Here is a 19,209-nt window from a genome sequence, read left to right on the forward strand (position 1 = left end):
GAAAAGAGTTTGGAGATCCAGCTAATTACCAATGGCCAATGATTTAACCAGTCATGTCCATGTAATGGAATCTCCATTAAATTCTTAAATGATGGAATTCGTGGAAGGTCAGGGTGCCAGAAGGGTGATACACTCTAACTCCATAGGACAGGAGCTCCTATGGTTGGAACCCCAATGGACCTCACTCTCTCTACCTCTTAATATGCTGTATCTTTTATAATGTCCTTTATAATAAACTGATAAATTAAGTAAAATGCTTTTCTGAGTTCTGTGAGCCATTCTAGCAAATTATCAAACCTGAGAAGGGGACTGTGGAAATCCGCAGCTTATAGCCAATTGGTCAGAAGTACATGAGACGTGGGCTTAATGGCATCTGAAGTGGAGGCAGTCTCTTGTGGGACTGATCCCTTAATGTGTGGGGTCTGGCACTCACTCTGAGTAGCGTAACCACTAAACTGAATCAATTGTTGGACACCCAGTTGGTGACTGAAGAGTTGGAGAATTGTTAGTGTAGCAAAAAACCACATGTTTAGTGTCAGAAATGTTGTGAGAAGAAACAGATTACAGAAGTAGATGCACTTCCCTTTTATTATCTTTGATCGACATACAATAAAAATATACTGGCTGATGTAATTATCTTATCTGCATTCCTTATAAGTAACAGTAGACACATCAGCCCTTAGAACCACAGTATAATATGCATTTTAACATACACAGGTAACTCAAACTATAAAACTATCACATTTATGTATCCTTTTAAAAAACTCATAAAATTAACTGCTGTAAATCAAAAGATAGTATCTAAAAAACAGATGCCAATGAAACAGAATACACTAAAAGAACAGACCGGAATACTCTCTAAAAATTGCTAAGTATCTCTGCTCTTTGGCGGAATAAAAAAATAACACTCACTCTACTGTCTTAGCTGAATCCTCACCTCTCAAAGCAGCCTGTATCTGTCAAATGGCTCCTAAGTTTTGACACTGTAATAACTCTCAATAAATTTACCCAGCAAAAAAATTTTTAAAAATTAAAAATAAAAAGAAATTTACCTAGCAAAAATTCTCATACAGGGATAGAATAAGCATATGTATAAGGATGGTCATCACAGCATTATTTGTAGTAGCAAAAAACCCATAAAAGTCTTATGTCAATAGAAAAATGGCTAATTAGGAAATGTCCACAGTACAGAATACTACGTAGCTATAAACACTGACACAGAACTCAATATATGTACACAACACACATTAAGTCAAAAAAAAGCAAGTTGTAGAGCAAAATGTGTAATTTCATCCTATGTAAGCAATTAAAAAAGAAATCTAAACAACCTAAATACATGTCATTCTGAGTTCTGTTCACTATGTTTTTCTGTTTGTTTTTCTGAGACAGAGTCTCACTCTGTCGCTCAGGCTGGAGTGCAGTGGCACAATCTCGGCTCACTTCAACTTCCGTCTCATGGGTTCAAGCGATTCTCCTGCCTCAGATTCCCAAGTAGCTGGGACTACAGGCGCGTGCCACTATGCCCGCCTGATTTTTTGTATTTTTAGTAGAGATGGGGTTTCACTGTGTTAGCCAGGATGGTCTCGATCTCCTGACCTCATGATCCGCCCGCCTCAGCCTCCCAAAGTGCTGGGATTACAGGCACGAGCTGTGCAGTATGTTTTAGCCACACCTGCCATCTTTCTCTTCATCAGTCTTGCAAAGATCATTCTCATTTTAGAGTGCTTTCACTAGCTTGTCCTTCTGCTTGGAAAGGAATGATTTCTTCCCCCCAAGATTTTCCCATAGCTAGCTCCCTCATGCATTCTAAAGAAATTCTAACCTTGTAATTCTTTATCTCATGTTCTCTCTTTTCTTAACCATAGCACTTTTATAGCCTCTAAGATTTTTAAGAGCAGTTATCTCTTATTTACCACAATATCCCCAATACCTTGCACTGTACCTGGCATATAGTAGTCATTCAATAAATATTTGCTTAAGAACTCATCAATGCTGATGAATAAATAAAAAGAGGAGTTCAAATTAGGCAACCTTAACATTTCACATTTTCATGCCTAAAAAAAAAAACCAAAAACCCCTCAACATGGGAGTCCAGATATTCTTCACAGTCACCTTGGTTTATTGCTTCAACTGTGCTTGGAACCCCCACCCTAGCCAGCAGCTCAGAGTCAGCCCCCTGCTACCTCCTCACAGCACCCTCTAGCAGTCCCAAGGCTCTTGCCACCACTTCAGTGCTACCTCTTAGCCGCCTCCCATGATGAGAGCAACCCCTACCACCAGGACCATCAACTGCCAGATTAATCTCAAGCTTTGTCTCCATATCTACCTATTCATGTCTTACTACTTTGTCCACAATGATATGGCTTTGCCATGACATTTCTTCACCAATGTCATGAGGAGAGAAAATATAATGAGAAAGTGACAGAGCTGCACAACCAACAGAGAGGCCTAATATTCCTTCAGGATATCAAGAAACCAGACCATAATGAATGGGAGGGCAGGCTGAAGACAATGGAGCATGCATTATACTTGGAAAAAAGCATGAATCAGTCACTACTGAAAATGCATGAACTGGCCATTGACAAAACCACACACACTGTGTGACTTCATTGAGATGCATTACCTGAATGAGCAGGTGAAATCTATCAAAGAACTGGGTGACCATGTTCAACTTGTCCAAGACTGGCGGGGAGGTGCGTCTGAATCTAGCATGGCAGAGTAACTCTTTGATAAGTACATCCTGGAAGACAGTAATGATGTGAAAAGAAAATAGAATCTCGGGACTCTAAACTCACAATGCCAAAGGGAAAGTTAAGCTTAGGAACTAAGTAAGGCAATACTGCTTCCCCTTTGTTCCCAAACAGATAGCTGTAATTTCACAATCAAGACATACGTAGCCTCATCCATAAGCCACGTTCCCACAACAATAGAGGGCCACATATCTCCCAAGATGGCTTCCCTCATCTTAATCTAAATCTTTCAGGATACGTATCTTCCCTATAAACTAGCCCGGAAACTGAGTTCTGTTGAAGCTCACCTTAACAATGTCAATTACCAGCTTATCTTCACAGGTAGAAGAATAAAAACCAGAAATCATCCCTTGGCCTACCCTGAGATGAATGCATAACTGACTTTTTCCTCTACTCCCTCTTTTCATACGTAAAATATAGATTTACTGAAGCTAACCAGAGCCTCTTAAGAATGTAACCATGTGCCTCACTGCCTACCCTCCCTCCTTTATTCCTCCTGCTTGCTCCTTCTCCTTTAAATAATCAAGTTCCCCCAACCCCCTTTGGAAAAAGCACAGGTCACAGATGCTCCTGTGACTTTTTTTTTCCAGGGTACATCCTCAACTTTGGTTAAATAAACCTCTAATGACAGAGACCTGCCTTAAGTCACTTTTTGGTTAACAATGATGAGCGAATCCTTAGGCTCACTTCCCCATAGCCAATGGGGGTGACTTCCCTGGTAACCAGGGCAAGGCATGCATGTTTGGTTATCCTGTTCTGTAAGTCGTACCAAAATACCCACTTAAATTCTTTCATTTGTACCATTCCTTCAAATAAAGAACTTTGGCACAAAAAAAACCCCAAGCCAAAACATGGGAAAGGGTAAGAGAAAAGATTTAACAGTTAATTTTCTATATGAAGAGAAAATATTTTCTACATTTCTGCATGGTCAGGTTATTTCTTAGCAAAGAAGTCTATCCTTCAAAGGACAAAACTGGAAATTTAAATATAACAATAGTAAGAGACTCACCTCTCTGGTGCTATGTGTTTACATTTCAAGGAAGATGAAACCTCAGACTATGGAGACATTCCAGGGGCTGTAAATGCTGAAACTACTCTAATCTCCCTCCTCACCCCAAACATTGATTTATATTCCAAAGATTAAGACCCTAGGTTCCTCCTCCACCTTCTGCTCTAAGGATTAAGATTTATATTACGAAGCAAAGGTCTATCTCCCTCTCTCAGGAGCGGAGGTTGAACAACATATATACAAGTTTCCAGATTAATATTTTCTGGTTCCTCACATATCAAACGAATATCCTGCTCTCATCACATTGTCCTGGGAAAGAACCAGGGCAGAGGAGAACTGGTGCAGTTATTGCTGTAATAATTACTCTGTCCCTGCTCCAGAAATTGTATGTCTACTAGAAACTAAAATTTTAAATCCCCAACTAGAAACTAAAATTTTCATTCTACATTTTTCCATTAAAACCACCTGGCCAGGCACGGTGGCTCATGCCTGTAATCTTAGCACTTTGAGAGGCTGAGGCAGGCGGATCACGAGGTCAAGAGATCCAGATCATCCTGACCAACATGGTGAAACGCTCTCTACTAAAAATAAAAAAATTAGCTGGGCGTGGTGGTGCACACTTGTAGTCCCAGCTACTTGAGAGGGTGAGGCAGGAGAATCACTTGAACCCGGGAGGCAGAGGTTGCAGTGGGCCAAGATCACGCCATTGCACTCCAGCCCACTGCACTCCAGCCTGGTGACAGAGTGAGACTATCTCAAAAAAAAAAAAAAATTAAGTAATGTGTTTGAACTATTGGAAAATCTGTATTTGTATACTAATTCAATTACATTACAGGTTAATATTCTGAAGACTATTCTAAGGACCTACCTGCCAGTAATCATAACATTATTTCCACACAAATACTCACTTTGTATTACTTGGCAAACAAAGTATACTTATGCAGAGGTTCCCTAAAACACCATTTCTATCCCACTCCTAAGATACAATCCTTAAGTTAGTTGAGGGAATGAAAATACTGCAGTCTGGCCGGGCGCAGTGGCTCATGCCTGTAATCCCAAGCACTTTGGGAGGCTGAGGCGGGTGGATCACGAGGTCAGGAGATCAAGACCATCCTGGCTAACATGGTGAAACCCGGTCTCTACCAAAAATAAAAAAATTAGCCGGCGAGGTGGCGGGCGCCTGTAATCCCAGCTACTCGGGAGGCTGAAGCAGGAGAATGGTGTGAACCCAGGAGGCGGAGCTTGCAGTAAGGTGAGATCCTGCCACTGCACTCCAGCCTGGGCGACAGAGCAAGACTCGGTCTCAAAAAAAAAAAAAAAAAAAATACTGCAGTCTACAGAATTTAGATGTAGCAAAGAGTAAGGTTCATGTGAAAAAAATTGAGGATAATACTAATTGAGGTTCCCATTCAAGTCTTTGAGATCCCAAGGCTCTCAAATAATCCTCTGACTGGGCCATACATTTGTTCCCAAGACCATTCAAGGAAAAACGGATCCATTAAACCATAAATTCCCCCAGAGTAAAGGCAGAGAACTATTTTAGGGATCCCTTTATGTTATAAAACAACAAATGAGACAGTCAGAAAGCACAGTAAATGATCTTTGGAAGTGGATCAGCTTGGATTTGCATCCTTGCTCTAGCAGTCACTAGCTGTGGATTCATAGGCAAATTTCTCAACCTCTTAAGGCTTTTTTTTTTAATCTGCAAACTGATAAAAATTTTCAGGTTCACTAGCAAAACTGAATGAGATATTCATATGAAGTACCTGGCACATTCCATACATGACAGTCATAAAACAGGTGATATCATCTTCTCTATTATTTCAATTTGAAAAAGCATTTTTATTTCCTAGTCCCCTAACATGTAAAAGACTAGGGAGAAAATTATTTAGCTACCCCCAACTTACTGAGAATTTTACATTAATACTCTGTCAAAAGGATAAGTTATTTTAGAGAAGAAAATACTGAAAGTACTAAAATCTTTGGTTAATGTGCCTCATAAGTAGAAAATCAATGGCTGATTCAAGACTACTCATTTAAGGCTTATTCTATAACGAACAAAATTTGCCAGAAAGGGCAGATTTCTTTATTAGTTGTCAACTGTTAGTAATCTGGATGTGGCTAAATATTCGGTTCCTGGAAGCTTAAGGGAAAAAGAAACATACTGAACAGAGACATTTCTGGCTTAAATTTCATCAGAAATTAGCAAATTATTTATAAAATGTTTCTTGGATTACCCTCCTCCCTAGCTCCAAACACATACCCAATCTTTGAAAGGATTAAGATATTATAGACTAGGCACACTGCTGTCTGATGATTAAGAATATAGGGCTAAGTATACAGAATCTACATGGCCTTTACTCTTTGGTCAGACTCTCAATAAACTGAAGTCTCAAATGAGACCCTAGCATGCACTGGATCACCGTGAACTCATAGCTCAACTCTTAGATAAATAGCCTCAAATGTGTATTTTCTTTATTTCTTTTTTTTTTTTTTTTAAGACAGGGTCTCACTCTTATCACCCTGGCTGAAGTGCAGTGCTGCAATCATGGCTCACCACAGCCTTGACCTCCTGGGCTCAGGTGATCCTCCCGTCTCAGCCTCCCAAGTAGCTGAGACTACAGGCATGCACCACCATGCCAAGTTGTTTTTTGTGTGTATTTTTTGTAGAGATGGGGTTTCACCATGTTGCCCAGACTGGTTTCGAACTCCTGGGCTTAAGCAACCTGCCAGCCTTGGCCTTGCAAAGTGCTGGGATTACAGGCATGAGCCACTCACCCAGCCAAATGTATATTTTCAACAGTATAGGTGAAAGAGGAATTCATAATAAATAGCAGATTAACAGGCAAAAGAGCTTACACTGTGTTGTAAAATTTTAGGAGCCTGAATTGTACTCTTACCAGAGTAGTTATGAGGGAAAAGGTAGCAATAAGGGAGCTTCCAGATTGGATGAAACATTTTTCTCAAAAAAGGAACTTTAAATATAACATTTTGAGCAAAACTGTCAAGAGTTCTGCACCTATAAATGTTTACCAGTTGCTTTAATTGTAAAAATTTTCTGGTCTATAGAGAGTATCTGAAATAAAGCTATAGTTTAATATGAGTGAGCTATAAATTATACTCCCCAAAAGGAGAAAGAGTTTAGGTAAACTGAGTTACTCAGAAATGTCCATTTACATTTTGAACGACTGCTATATCAGTTTTCTATGGCTACTGTAACATTATCATACATTTGAAGGCTTATAACAACAGTAATTTATTCTCTCATGGTTCTGAAGGCCAGAAGTCCTAATTCAGTGTCACTGGGCCAAAATCAAAGTACTGGCAAGATTGTACTTGGCTTCCAGAGGCCCTAGGGGAGAATCTGTTCCTTACCTCTTTCAGGTTGGGGCAAATGCCAGTATGCCTTGGCTTGTAGCCATATCACTCCAATCTGCCTCTGTGGTCACACTGCTTCATGCTCTTCTGTGGCTGTAATCTCTCTCTGCCCCTTCTCTTATAAAGTTACATATGGTAACATTTAAGGCCTACCTGGATAATCCAGGACAAGCTCATCTCAATACCATTAACTTAATTACACATAAAAAGACGCTTTTTCGAAGTAAATTAACATTTACAGGTTCCAGAGGCTGGAATGTACATATCTTTTGGGGGACATTTTTCAGCCTACCACACTGACCAAAGGTAAGAGTGACTACAACCCGCCAATGAATATAACCAACTACCCACAGGCAACATTTAAGTCTTTATCCTGCATATATGCTGTTTCCTTAATTTGTTTTTGTTATTTTTTTTTTTTTGAGACAGAGTCTCGCTCTGTCACCCAGGCTGGAGTGCAGTGGCGCAATCTCGGCTCACTGCAAGCTCCGCCTCCCGGGTTCCCGCCATTCTCCTGCCTCAGCCTCTCTGAGTAGCTGGGACTACAGGCGCCCGCCACCACGCCCGGCTAATTTTTTGTATTTTTAGTAGAGACGGGGTTTCACCGTGGTCTCGATTTCCTGACCTCGTGATCCGCCCGCCTCGGCCTCCCAAAGTGCTGGGATTACAAGCGTGAGCCACTGCGCCCGGCCTCCTTAATTTGTTTTTAAACAAATGTGAAATACATTTCAGAAAATGTAACCACTTTACAGGAGGCTGAGGCAGGAGAATCGCTTGAACCTGGGAGGCAGAGGTTGCAGTGAGCCGACATCGCACCACTGCACTCCAGCGTGGGGAACAGGGCAAGACTCCATCTCCAAAAAAAAACCAAAAAACAAAAAAGGCCGGGCGCTGTGGTTCATGCCTGTAATCCCAGCACTTTGGGAGGCCAAGGCGGGCGAATCATGAGGTCAAGAGCTCAAGACCATCCTGGCCAACACGGTGAAACCCCGTCTGTACTAAATATACAAAAATTAGCTGGGTGTGGTGGCAGGCGCCTGTAGTCCCAGCTACTTAAGAGGCTGAGGTAGGAGAATCGCTTGAACCCGGGAGGCAGAGGTTGCCGAGAGCCGAGATTGCATCACTGCACTCCAGCCAGGGCGAGGGCAAGACTCCGTCTCATAAAAAAAAAAAAAGTATACTTTTAAATTACTTACATTATCCCATTTCCCTACAAAGCATTTTTTTTCATTTGTTTGACATACACTTCCCTATGCACTATGAAACAAAGAAAAACTAAGATGCCTTCTCTCTCTTTTAATGAGGTATCTTTTTCCCTCATAGTTACTGTCCCTTCTGAACACAGTAAAATAAAGGTCACATCAAATTAACTCTCTCAATCTTTGGCATTTTTCTTTTCCTTTTATGTTATATTACACAACATGTAAATGAGCAAATAATTTCTTCCTTAATTAAAGCAATGCTTGCTTACAGGATACAGGTATTAAGATTTTAGAAATTTACTCAAGACTAGGCAAACCAGGGAGCAATAATAAATTCTGAGTAAGCAATCCAACTGCCATCATAACACTGCCTGCGGTAACTATCACCTCATAAAAACCACTTTCCGCAGTTCAATCTAAAACTACAGCTGTAAGACAGACACTAATTTCTGTAAGCTTCTAAAGACACAAAGTGTTCTTTATTGAAAAGCTTGTCACTGTACTAAACATCTGGAATACTCATCTAAATTACTCTTGGTAACCTAATAGCTTCTTTATTTAAAGAGGCAATACCAATTCCTAATTTCATTGTATCTTTTCCACAATATGGAACATACAATAGGAAGCACTTAAAGGTAATTTGCCAAATCTCCATTATCGGGTCTTAAGTTTTTGAATACTAGTAATAAACTCAACATTTCTAGACTCTCTATAACTAAGTTGTGTTACAAGGAAAAGAAATGTTTTCAAGATTTTTAAAGCTTCCCTTAAAATGTAGATCTAGATAATTTAGTGTGATCTGTGCTTCCTACCACATTTCTCCCATCAGCCATCACTATCTCATCTCCTCTAACACTACTACTACCCCTGCCCCCACCACAGACATAGATACTTTAATAGCCCAATTTAATCTGCTTTTAAGGTTTCAAGATACACCTATCAAGGTCTAATATGAGTCAACACTAATTGTAACAGCAGCAGCCTTATTTTCTTTCTGTCCCTTTGCCTACCCATATTAGAAGCTAACAGATCCATAATGAAAACCAGTTGAGTTCAACAATTTAGGAAACATTTATTGAGCTATCATGCGATAGAAAATGAGAACCTCTAACAATGTATTGGCTACTGAGGCGGACAATCCTTGAACATGTTTCCAATATGATTTGATAAATGCTAAGAAAGCATAAATAAGCAGTCAAATGGGAGAGCAGAAATCAGAAAATGTTTCCTGGAGAAAGAGACTCATTCTTGGAGGAAGAGTTTAAGGTGAAGTGAAAGTTAACCAAGCAAGGAAAGAAAGCAGTCCTGAAAGACCAACATAAGGAAAGGTACACTCAGCATGGCATGTCTGGGAAACTCCAAGTAGTTCACTATTAAATGAGTGGAAAAGAAGGTAGGGAGTACAGCCTCAGCACAGGGCGAGGCTGAAGAATTTAAATGTGAACTAGATCAGCGACGCCTAGTATGCAATACAAAGGTGTCAAGAAAGATCCACAGTGCAATGACAAAGAGATCACCTTTGGCAACAGTAAAGGATGGATCTGAGAAAATTAAGGATCCTAATCTGTGTAATAATCTGAAGAAGAGATGAGAAAGGCCTACAGTAGAGCTGTTAATAAGAATAAATTAGAAAAGGCAGAGCTCAAAAATAACAATACGTGGGATATAGGAAATGAGAAAGGAAGGAAAGACCCCTAAGCTTGTGGCTGTGTAGATGTTGATACTAAAAAAAAAAAGACAGTAAAGCAGAAAGTAGTATTTTTATCACTTCTATTCAACATACTAGTGGAAGTTCTAGCCAGAGCAAGTAGGGAAAAAAAAAGGAAACAGAAATAAAAGGCATCCAAATTGTAAAGGAAGTAAAATAATATTTTTGTAGATGGCACTGTGTCCAGAGTTTATTCCTTCCAGTGGTTTCTTGCTCTCGCTGACTTCAAGAATGAAGCCGCGGAACTTCACGATGAGTTTTGTTAAAGCTCTTAAAGATGGTGTGTCCAGAGTTTGTTCCTTCAGAAGTGTCTAGGAGTTTCCTCCTTCCGGTGAGTTAGTGGTCTCGCTGACTTCAGGAGTGAAGCTGTGGATCTTCGCAGTGAGTGTTACAGCTATTAAAGGTGGCGCGTCTGGAGTTGTTTGGCCCTCCTGATGGGTTCATGGTCTCGCTGACTTCAGGAATGAAGCCGCAGGCCCTGACGGTGAGTGTTACAACTCATAAAGGTAGTAGTGCCGACCCAATGAGTGAGCAGCAGCAAGATTTATTGTGAGGAGCAAAACAACAAAGCTTCCACAGCATGGAAGTGGACCTGAGCAGGTTGCAGCTGCTGGCTTGGTGGCCAGCTTTTAGTCCCTTATTTGGCCCTGCCCACATCCTGCTGATTGGTCCATTTTACAGAGAGCTGATTGGTCCATTTTACAGACTGCTGATTGGTCCATTTTTTCAGAGTGCTGACTGGTGCATTTACAATCCTTTAGCTAGACACAGAGCACTGATTGGTGCATTTTTAGAGTGCTGATTGGTGCATTTACAATCCTTCAGCTAGACACACAGGGCTGATTGGTATGTTTACAATCCTTTAGCTAGACAAAGAGGGCTGATTGGTGCGTTTTTACAGAGTGCTGATTGGTGCATTTTACAATCCTTTAGCAAGTTCTCCAAGTCCCCACCCGACCCAGAAGTCCAGCTGGTTTCATCTCTTAACATGATCTTATATGCAGAAAGCCCTAAAGACTCCACACATACACACAAAACTGTAAAAAGCTGAATAAATGAATTCAGCAAAGTTGCAAGAAAAAAACAAAACAATCAATTTCATTCATATACACTAACAATGAACAACCTGAAAAGGAAATTTTAAAAAATTCCATATACAATAACATAAAATAATAATACTTAGGAATAAACTTAGCCAAGGAGGCAAAAGACTTGTATACTGAAAATCACAAAACATTCTGAAAGGCATTACAGACATAAATGGAAAGACATCCCATGTTCATGGATTTGAAGACAAAATATTGTTAAGATAACAATAAAGATGCTCGTTGACCTACATGGGGTTACATCTCAATAAACCTATCAAAAATTGAAAATATCTTAAGTCTAAAGTGAAACCATAGTAAGTTGAAAATATAAGCTTAAAGTGTTTTCAACTTTCAATGTTTTCAATTTAAGATGGGTTATCCAGATGCAGCCCCATCACAAGTCAAGGAGCATGCTGAATGCATACTGCTTTTGTACCACTGTAAAGTTGAAAAATCCTAAGTCGAACCACTGTAAATTGGGGACCATCTAGACTATCCAAAGCATTACCAAAAAAATCAGAGTATGAAATCCTGCCAGTGTTGAAATAAAGTACCTATTCAGTAGGATTCTATGAAGAATAAACAATAGCTATTATTATTGGTGCAATAAGACTAGCTACCCTATCCTATCCAACCTACATTTCTAAGAATAAAGTAGAAATTGAAGATTGTTCCTGAGGTAATAAACATTAATCATAACTTACTATATAGAAGCTAATTTATTTAGGGCTAGAGTATGATATAAATTTAAGACAGATTAAAATATTCCATTTGTTAATTTTAAATGCCCTTCTGAATTAAGTCTCTATGGCAGCGTGAATAATAAGTCCCCAAAGGTGTCCACGTCCTAATCCCCAGAATTTGTGCACGTTAACCTTACATGGCAAAATGGACTTTGCCAATACGATTAAATTACAGCTCTTAAGATGGGGAGATTATCCTGGATTATCCAGGTTTGGCACAATGTAATTGCAAAGGTCCTTAAGAGGCAGACAAAGCGATGTGATGTGAGAAGCAGAGTCAAAGAAGCTGTGATGAAGTAGGCCAGGGTAGTAGTCCAAGTGAGCAATCTAAGACACTGGGAAGCTGGCCTGAAGATGGAAGAAGGGGCTGCGAATTAGAATGCAGGTAACCTCCATAAGTTAGAAAATGAAAGAAAATGAATTCTCCCCTAGAGATTCCAGAAACGTCACAGACCTTCCAACACCTTGATTTCAATCCCGTAAGACTCATTTTGGACTTCTCACTGCCAGAATTGTAAAATAGTAAGTTTGTGTTGTTTCAAATCACTACACTTTGGTAATTTGTTATAGCAACTATATGAAACTTATACACCAGTTGAACCCTAATTACCAGAAGATGGTAAGAGTGGAAGAAGGTGACAAAAAATGCAAACTTCAGTTTATTTGCTCAATAGTCTTATCTTATGCCAAAAGAAAATTAAATGCACTCACAGGAAAAGAGTCTTCCTCTAGAGAAGTAGTTCTCAAATCTGGCTGTATATAAGGAATCAACTTTCATCTGGAGGGCTTTTAAACAATTCTGATACCAAGGTTGCATTTCAGACTCACTGAATCAGTATCTTTACCCCTCATCCACCCCCAGTTTAAAAGCCAGCCAAATGGTTTTTATGTGCAGCCAGTTTTGAGAATCACTATTCTACATATTCTGCGTAAAAATTACTGTTTCAGTGACCTAAGAAACATCTGGCATTTCCAAATGGTACTTCCCCAAATAAAGACATTGCTCAGAATTCACTCATTTACAGTTACTGGTTTAGTGTATATTTTGCTAACTTTAACAATAAGAAGTTACCCTTGGCAAAAAGTTACCCAGGACAAATTCCTAGAAGTGGAATTACCGGATCAAAAGGCAAGTAAATTTTTTTATTCTGACAAATACTGCTAAATCATTGTACCAATTTACATTTCTACCAATTAGGGAAGAGCAACATTTTTTAAAAAAACCCTGCCCAATCTGATAAGTGGGAGGGAAATGATACGTCTTTGTTGTTTTAATTGGCAAGCCTCAATCATGAGTGAAACAATATCTTTTCATAGCTTTATTGGCCTTTTTTTTTGGGGGGGGGTCCTACCAATTGTTTATATCCATTTCTGTTAGGTTTTTTTTAAGTTAACTTGTAAGAACTCCTTCTTTTAAGGAAATTAACCTTTTGCCTGTCACGAGTGTTACTTTTCCCCAGTTTGCTGGTTTGTCTTTTGTCTTTGACTTCTTCAGTACACAACTTTTATCTTTTATGTATTTTTAGTGTACTTTTCTTCTATGGCATCTTTGGAAGCCATACTCTAAAATTATAAAAAACAACCACCTATATGTTCTTGTAATTTTTTTTAAATTTAAAGAGGCTAGGATCCAGCTACTCCATTCCATGTAATGGGCAAGTTTCCCAACATCATTAGTTTAGTTCTCTCTTCTCCACTGATAAGTTAGCATACTATCTTCTAATTCATGACAAAGATGGGAAAAGAGAGAGAAATATGTGTATATGTGAATATATACACATATATTTTAGGCATATATAATATGCATGTGTGTCTATCTGAAAACTGTAAAACATGAGCTTAATATACTATAACTTCCTACACTGTCAACAATAAATGATTGCCTGATTCAGGTATACAGAATATATAAATTCCTTAATAAGGTTACAAAATATGAACATGGCAATGAGAACACTATCCCCACAGCTGCCTTTGAAAAAGCAACACAACTGTTACAAAGCTACCTGCCTCTTTCTTCCTCAAAAGCAGTTAACAGTTCTCCCTAGCAGTTTTCTTCCGTGTTTGTACTCAGCCTTGTAAAATATTTGCTGCCACAAGGTGGAGATAACTTGATTACAGGAATACTGGTTACTGAAACAGGAGTAGGCACAAATTTTCTATTATACAAATAATACACTCGAATGGTAAAGAAGCACTGCTTCTAGATTCTTGGGTGAACCACAGGGCTAATCACTTATAGCTGAGGGTCCAGTTTCCTCATTTGTAAATTTAAACCTTTATGTTAAGTAGCATCCAGAGCTCTCTAAACTCTAATATTCTGTGGATCAAAGCATGCTAAATTAAATGTTTCTGACAGTGCACTGCCTAAAAACAGTCTTGGCCGGGCGCGGTGGCTCACGCTTGTAATCCCAGCACTTTGGGAGGCCGAGGCGGGCGGATCACGAGGTCAGGAGATCGAGACCACAGTGAAACCCCGTCTCTACTAAAAATACAAAAAATTAGCCGGGCGTGGTGGCGGGCACCTGTAGTCCCAGCTACTCAGAGAGGCTGAGGCAGGAGAATGGCGTGAACCCGGGAGGCGGAGCTTGCAGTGAGCCGAGATCGCGCCACTGCACTCCAGTCTGGGTGACAGAGCGAGACTCCGTCTCAAAAAAAAAAAAACAGTCTTGCTCTCCTGAGCTAAGAAAATACTCTACCTTTAGCAATTTCTTTCAACTTGAATACTTCAGCCAGCAACCAGTTGTTTCCTCTAATCTTTTAACTTCTAAGTCAAAAAGAGGTATATTGCATATTAAAATTCACACATCTAGCTTCCCCCAAGTCATAGCTAAGGATTCCTGCCGTTTTTTTTCTACCCTGTCTTAAAGAGAATAGCTAGTTCCAGACTTCTCCACATCCACCTGCCATAATTGCATATGTATTTGAAACAATGAGCTAGCTATCGTTTTCCTCTATACTGTTGGCCTTGGTGCTAAAGGCTGCACATTTGGAGTTTTGTGATCTTGTGTGGTTTTTTGTTTGGTTGCCTGAGATCAGAACCTTTCATTTCTGTTTCCCTTTTTTTTTTTTCCTTTTAAGAGATAGGGTCTTGAGACCATCCTGGCTAACACAGTGAAACCCCGTCTCTACTAAAAATACAAAAAATTTGCCGGGCGTGGTGGCGGGTGCTTGTAGTCCCAGCTGCTCAGGAGGCTGAGGCAGGAGAATGGCGTGAACCCGGGAGGCAGAGCTTGCCGTGAGCCGAGATCACGCCACTGCACTCCAGCCTGGGCGACAGAGTGAGACTCCATCTCAAAAAAAAAAAAAAAAAAAAAAAAAAAAAAAAAAAGAGAGCGAGAGAGAGAGAGGGTCTCACTCCGGCACCTAGACTGGAGTGCAGTGGCTCAGTGATTCATGGCTCACTGTAACCTCAAACACCTAGGCTTAAGCGATCCTCCCATGTCAGCCTCCCAAGCAGCTAGGACTACAGACTCATGACCATGCTCGGCTACTTTTTAAACTTTTCATAAAGATGGGATCTTGCTATGTTGCCCAGGCTGGTATTGAACTCCTGGCCTCAAGTGATCCTCCCACCTCAGCCTCCCAAAGCACTGGGATTACAGGTGTAGGCCACCTTGCCCAGCCTGTTTCCTCAATTCTTAACTGTCTGTCCCTCTGACAAGACATATTCCTTACACTGGTACTCATTCCTCCTGGTTCTCATCTGCCAGGCTAGATCTTTTCATCTTCTCTAAGGATGTTTCAACCTCTGCTTGCCAAAGGAGTTTCCAGTCTACTGATTCATCCAATTTATTTAAATCTAGGGACCCATTAGGCATCTAAACCTCAGACTTTGGCATAACCCAGGCTCTCATTGCTGAACACATACCAACTCTACACTACAAATTCATCACATTCTTATAAAGGACTACCTTTAATTCTCCGAGTGCCCTCAGACCAAGAGAAACAAAGAATGTCAATAATTTCCAAAGCAGAACAGAAAAATTTTGAGTCCTTAAGTGAGCAAGGGAAACTACCATAAACTTCAGTTCATATCCCTACTCAGATAATAGGAACCTCTAAACAAGGGAGTATACGGATGTGGTGGCAGTATCCAGGTTACTACTGACTGTTGACTGCCACTCTATGCTGACACCACACATGACTGGCCCCAGTAAATAAACCTGTAGACTTAATGACACAGATCAGTTATCTGTATCTTTGTGAGGGATATGTGAAACACAACTAAGACATAAAGCAAAGCTAAAAGATTTACATAGATCTGAATTAAAGACAAATCAAAAAGAGAAGTCTAACTACTGACTCTTAGTCCAGGGCCTCATATGCCACAGCATAAGTCAGCAGCTTCTGTAAAGTGGTATATTCCAAGATTGTTATCCTTTCCTGGGTAGAGAAATGTTCATCAAGTGCCAATGTTAGCTTTAGCAAGTGGCAACGCAAGAAGTCACAGTAACATTCCCTTGTGTCACTGGAAATATACTAACAAGTTCTACTTTTCTAGGAAGGCCACAGTCTGTTGGCAAATTAAATCTGTGGTCAGGTAGAGACCTAAGAAAATAATCAGATTCAGAAAGATATGAGAGAGAAAAGTTGAAGGCTAATACCTCTACACTCTTCTAACAGGAACTGGAATAACCCATTCAAAAACCAGCTAAGGAATTCATTTCTAGAGATAAAAATATAATTTTCATATTCTTTGACCAAGTAATCCCAGTTGTGGAAAATAATGCTATTAACATGCTTAATGGTCTCATAGTAAATGTCAGAGGCAAGACTCAAACCCAGGTCTGTCTGAGTGAGAAAGCCATGCTCTTAGCCCCCAACCAAACATATTATTATTACTACTGCTACTACAACAATAATGCCATTAACATGAAGATGTCTGCTGCAACCAGGACACTTTTCCAGTCGTTAAACAATTAATACCATATGTAATGAGTGGAAGTACTTGTAATGTAATTAGAGATAACACTAATTTGCATCTGCGCTACAAGGACAGCTACGTAAAAGTTATGTTCTAGAAGGTGATATGGACTTGGTACTTTTTTCCCTCAGTATTTCAACTCCCATTATTATTGTTACCATATTACAATAAGGCACAGATTTTTAGCAGTTTTAAGGCAAAAATAGCCAAGAACAGATAAGCAAAGAATGTGTTTCCTGTGTCCCCCGTCACATAGGTAGATTTTCTTTTGCAGAAAAAGAAAAAAAAAACTATTATGGAGTTTTTTTTTATCCAGACTGGGATTCAGGAGACTTCTATTCTCATTTTTCGTTCTTGAAACAATTCCAAAAGGCAGACTAACTTAATCTCTCTCTTCTCTTCTGGCCTTGTCTCCAGATTTCTGCAACTTGCAACAAAAAAGCTTAATCCTGGCAGAAGTAGTTCCAGAGGTTTCAAAGGCTGAAAGAAAGCCAGGGACCAGGGAGAGGAAGCTAGAACAAAAAACCAGAAACTAGTAGAAGTTTTATAGCTCTGATAAATCTAAAATTAGCATAATATTTAGGTTCACAAAAGCAGCAAAAGTATGGCACACTTCATATATACTGGAAATCAACATGACTTTAGCCAAGTCAATATACAGACCTAAATCTCTTTATCTATAAAATGAGCATGTTTTAGGTGATATCTAAAAAAATCTATTGCTCTGGAAATATTGCAAAGAGCTCCAAACAATAAAAATACATACACTGAAATGCCCATTAGGGCAAAGCTACTTATAAGCAACTAGACTTTGATAATCTTAATGTGAGTTCTTCAAATAATCAATATTAAAAAGAGAAAACCATAACACAATAAAGAAAAACTTAAGTAGTTAAAGTAGCAAAATCCATTCTCTCAAAAGCAAAACTCATTCCACATTACTGAACAATAAAGAGGAAGGAAAACTAACATTAATTCAAGACAACAGATACTGTTTCAAATACTTTTTACAGTTTTCCCTCTACCTCTACTTTTAACAAAATTCCTGTAAGTCCATGGTTTTTAACTTTTCTGGGTCTACATTCCCCTTCAGAATCTGATGAAAGTAAGGAACTCTCACCTCTGGGAGAAAAAAAGACATACAAAAGCACATGCACACAAAATTACAGAGTACAGTCCTCCCTGAGTATCCATGGGGTTCTGAAGATACCCCGTACACCACAGACACCAAAAGCCACCGATATTCAAATCCCTTACATAAAATGGGGTAGTATTTGCATAACCTACACACATCCTCTCACATTCTTTAAATCGTCTCTGGATTACTTATACTACCTAATACAATACAAATGCTATGTAACTAGTTGCTAGACTGCATCTTTAAAATTTGTATTACTATTATTATTTGAGATGGGGTATTGCGGTGTCACCAAAGCTGGAATGCAGAGGCGCAATCAAGGCTCACGGCAACCTCAACCTTCCCAGGCTCCGGTGATGCTCCCACCTCAACCTCCTGAGTAGCTGAGACTATAGGTGTGCACCACCAAGCCCGGCTAATTTTTGTATTTTTTTGTAGAGACAGGGTCTCACCATGTTGCCAAGCCTGGTCTCAAACATCTGGGCTCAAGTGATCCATCCATCTAAGTGCTGGGGATTATAGGCATGAGCTACCTCACCTGGCCAAAAATTTGTATTATTTTAAAACTGTTTTACTCTTATTTTTTTTTTTTTTTCCCCTCAAGAGTGTTTTTCCACCTGCAGTTTGTTGAATCCAAGGATACGAAACCATGGATACAGATGGATGACTGTATTCGTGGATCCTTAGAGATTCCTGGACTGAAGGTCAAGAACATATGCTCTGCACTACCTAAAAAAGAATTCTCAAGCCTAAATGGGGAAACAGGCTATCTTCTTTCATTCCTTGTTTTCTTCAGCTCTACTGCACAACAAGCTACTGCCATCAAAGACAGCTACAGGTTCATTCTTGGAAAGGTAAACTTATGGGGACAACATGTACTGTTTTACTTCCATCCCACCACCACATGAATAATGGACGTCCTTATCATCAACATAAATACAAATCTTAAAAAAAACTTATAAACCAACCACAAGGAAATGATTAAATACACTATGGTTCATACACCTGAAATATTAATCACTAAAAATGTTAACTAGCTATGGCACAGAAAATGTTAATTATATTTAGATTTTGTTTATTTATTTATTTATTTATTTTTTGAGACAACGTTGCCCAGGCTAGAGTGAAACAGTGTGATCATGGCTCATTGCAGCCTCGAACTCCTGGGTTCAAGCAATCCTCCCACGTCAGCCTGCCTAGTAACTGGGACTACAGGTGTGCACCACCACACCCAGCTAATTTTATTTTTCTTTTTTATAGAGACAGGGT

The 19,209-nt window shown here is 39.5% G+C and overlaps 1 protein-coding gene across 2 annotated transcripts in view; it reads right to left on the reverse strand.

Moving 5' to 3' along the window:
- RNF2 (ring finger protein 2) overlaps positions 1-19,209 on the reverse strand; it is a 59,150-nt gene that overhangs the window by 28,146 nt on the left and 11,795 nt on the right. The window contains exon 1 of one of the 2 annotated variants that reach the window (XM_030818750.1): positions 2,624-2,794. The exons of the other annotated variant lie outside the window; for it this stretch is intronic. The gene's annotated coding sequence lies outside the window, so the exon portion shown is untranslated. Of the gene's footprint in view, positions 1-2,623; positions 2,795-19,209 lie in introns of those variants that run through there. 2 annotated transcript variants of the gene reach the window in all.

The sequence above is a fragment of the Nomascus leucogenys genome, chromosome 9 (genome assembly GCF_006542625.1).
Source record: "Nomascus leucogenys isolate Asia chromosome 9, Asia_NLE_v1, whole genome shotgun sequence".
In the NCBI taxonomy this organism is placed as follows: Eukaryota; Metazoa; Chordata; class Mammalia; order Primates; family Hylobatidae; genus Nomascus; species Nomascus leucogenys.